This window comes from Bison bison, unplaced genomic scaffold, assembly GCF_000754665.1.
Source record: "Bison bison bison isolate TAMUID 2011002044 unplaced genomic scaffold, Bison_UMD1.0 scf7180017846227, whole genome shotgun sequence".
In the NCBI taxonomy this organism is placed as follows: Eukaryota; Metazoa; Chordata; class Mammalia; order Artiodactyla; family Bovidae; genus Bison; species Bison bison.
Window position 1 is genome coordinate 9963 of NW_011476800.1, and position 2720 is coordinate 12682.

Below are 2720 nucleotides of genomic sequence, written 5' to 3' on the forward strand. Positions count from 1 at the left end.
CACTTTTTCTACTGCAAAAACATCTCTGTTTCTAAATTTTATTTATTTCCATCTTTCTTTGGTTAATTGTGATGATGATGATAGTGATGAGGAGGTTTATGATGAACATTTATTAGACACTTTCTCTGGGCCCATCATCACTTTATTTTATCCTCACACCAGCCATATGATGTAAGCACTATTATAATTCCCATTTTACAAATGCAGACTGTAATCCTCACAAATTTCTGAATTTTAGGTGATTCATATTTTATTCTTTGTATTTTCTGTACTGCTTGGATTATTTACAATGAACTACATGCAACTTTTAATATAAAACACAACAGATAAAATAGAACTTTTGGGGGATAGAGGAGATTGAATGGATTCATCAGGATAGTTTACCTTCAGTCTTTAATTCTTTTTCCACTATAGCTACAAATGTGCCATTCCATCCATCAAAAAGTATTTGAATGATTAAGAGGAACAAATTACTATGAAATATGCTACACGGGTATATTGTACATCAGAGAATATAGCTAATATTTTATAACTATAAACAGGATGTAATCTGTAAAAATACTGAATGACTATATTGTACAGCTGAAACTAATAGAATATGTTAAATCAACTATATTTCAATTTTAAACAAATATTTGTCTGCCTACCATATGCAAAGCACTGTGAGGGAGTGCAAAGCAACATAAGCAGCAGTTGAAGATAGTTTGTTTCAAAATGAGTGGTGTTTTTTTGTATCCTTTTTTTTTTTTAGATTCATATTTAAGCAATATTATATGATATAAAAACAAATTCATGGTTTCCAGGGGTAAGGAGCAGGTAGAATAAATTGGAAGATTGGGATTGACATATACACATGGTGGTTCAGACAGTAAAGAATCTGCCTGCAATTCAGAAGACCCAGGTGTGATCTCTGGGCCAGGGATATCCTGGAGAAGGGAAAGGCAGCCCACTCCAGTATTCTTGCCTGGAGAATTCCATGGACAGAGGGGCCTGGTGAGCTACAGTACACAGGGTCACAAAGAGTTGGACACAACTAAGCGACTTTCACTTTCACTTCTTTTTCTTTCTTCACATATATAAAATAGATAACTAATGAGAATATATGGTGTAGCACAGGGAACTCTACTCAATGATCTGTGGTGACCTAAATGGGAAGGAAATCTGAAAAGGAGGAGATATATGTATATATATAGCTGATTCACTTTACTGTACAACTGTACAATAGAAACAGAAACTGTAACTGTAAAGCAATTACAGTGAAAGTAGCGAAAGTGTTAGTCACTCAGTCATGTCCAACTCTTTGTGACCCCATGGACTGTAGCCCACCAGGCTCTTCTGTCCATAGAATTCTCCAGGCAAGAATACTAGAGTGGGTTGTCATTCCCTTCTGGGGGATCTTCCTGACCTAGGGATTGAACCCTGGTCTCCCACATTGCAGGCAGACTCTTTACCAACTGGGCCACCAGGGAAGACATATATTCCAATTTTTAAAAAAAGCAACAATACTCCAATAAAATTTTTTTTAAATGAGTGGTGTTCATGCCACCAAGAGTTTAGAGAAAAAGAATCCACTCTGATTAGAAATGTGAGAAATTCTCAGATATCAGGAAAGAGAGAGCAATTATCACAAAGAAAGGAAGCCATGTCCCTATCCTGAGTCCATCAACCTCCTGAGCCTCTCTTCTGCCATGTTACTTTAATTTTCCTGATTGAGAAAATAATACCCAAAATTAAAACTGAGGTATGAATATAATTAGGAGTACATCTGAGCCCTGGTTTGATTGTTTTTCCCATCACTGTCTTTCCTCAAAGTTTCTAAGTCATGAAACTAAACCTTATGATATTTCACAGTAAGCAAACTTCTAGCTCACTTTTTAGACTTGCCTTTGTTCACCTGCCTTAGGTTCAACTTCAAGTAAAAACTCTCGACACCTATACAAGAATATAGGGCTTCCCAGGTGGTACTAGCAGTAAAGAACCTGCCTGCCAATGTAAGTTAGATGTAAGAGACACAGGTTCAATCCCTGGGTTGGGAAGATCCTCTGGAGGAGAGCACAGCAACCCACTCCAGTATTCTTGCCTGGAGAATCCCATGGACAGAGGAGCCTGACAGGCTACAGTCCATAGGGTTGCACAGAGTCAGACACGACTGAAGCGACTTAGCATGCACACACGCACACAAGAATATTTAACAGGAAATATCAAATGCCATGTCCCTCAATCTTGCCTCTTTCAAATAAATTGCAAATTATATTTAGCACAACTGCAAACAGTGCTGGGCACATCAAAGACAATCACTTGTAAGGTGATTGATCACTAGCATCTGTACTTTAATTACCTTTGTTCCAACATTTCACAATAAATTACCAACTCCCACAAGAGTAGGGTTTCACAAAACCAAGGCCATTTATCTCCATTAAGATTTAGAGATTAAAATAATAACACTTTAAAGCCCTTTTCAGTACCAAAATAAATTTCAAACCATAAATAAAGCTCATCAAGAAGCTGAGAACCCACTGTACTGATCCCTTGATATATATTTCTATAGAATTTAGATCAATTTAATAGATCAGAACAGAAAAGTTTACTCTGTTTTCCCATCAACTATATAAACTCTATGGTATTAGTTGCCATAGCAAAAGACATCTCAGAAATCCTTAGAGTTAAAAATTACTTCAATCCCATCATATCCAAAGACCGAAAGCTGATTTCACTCTTCA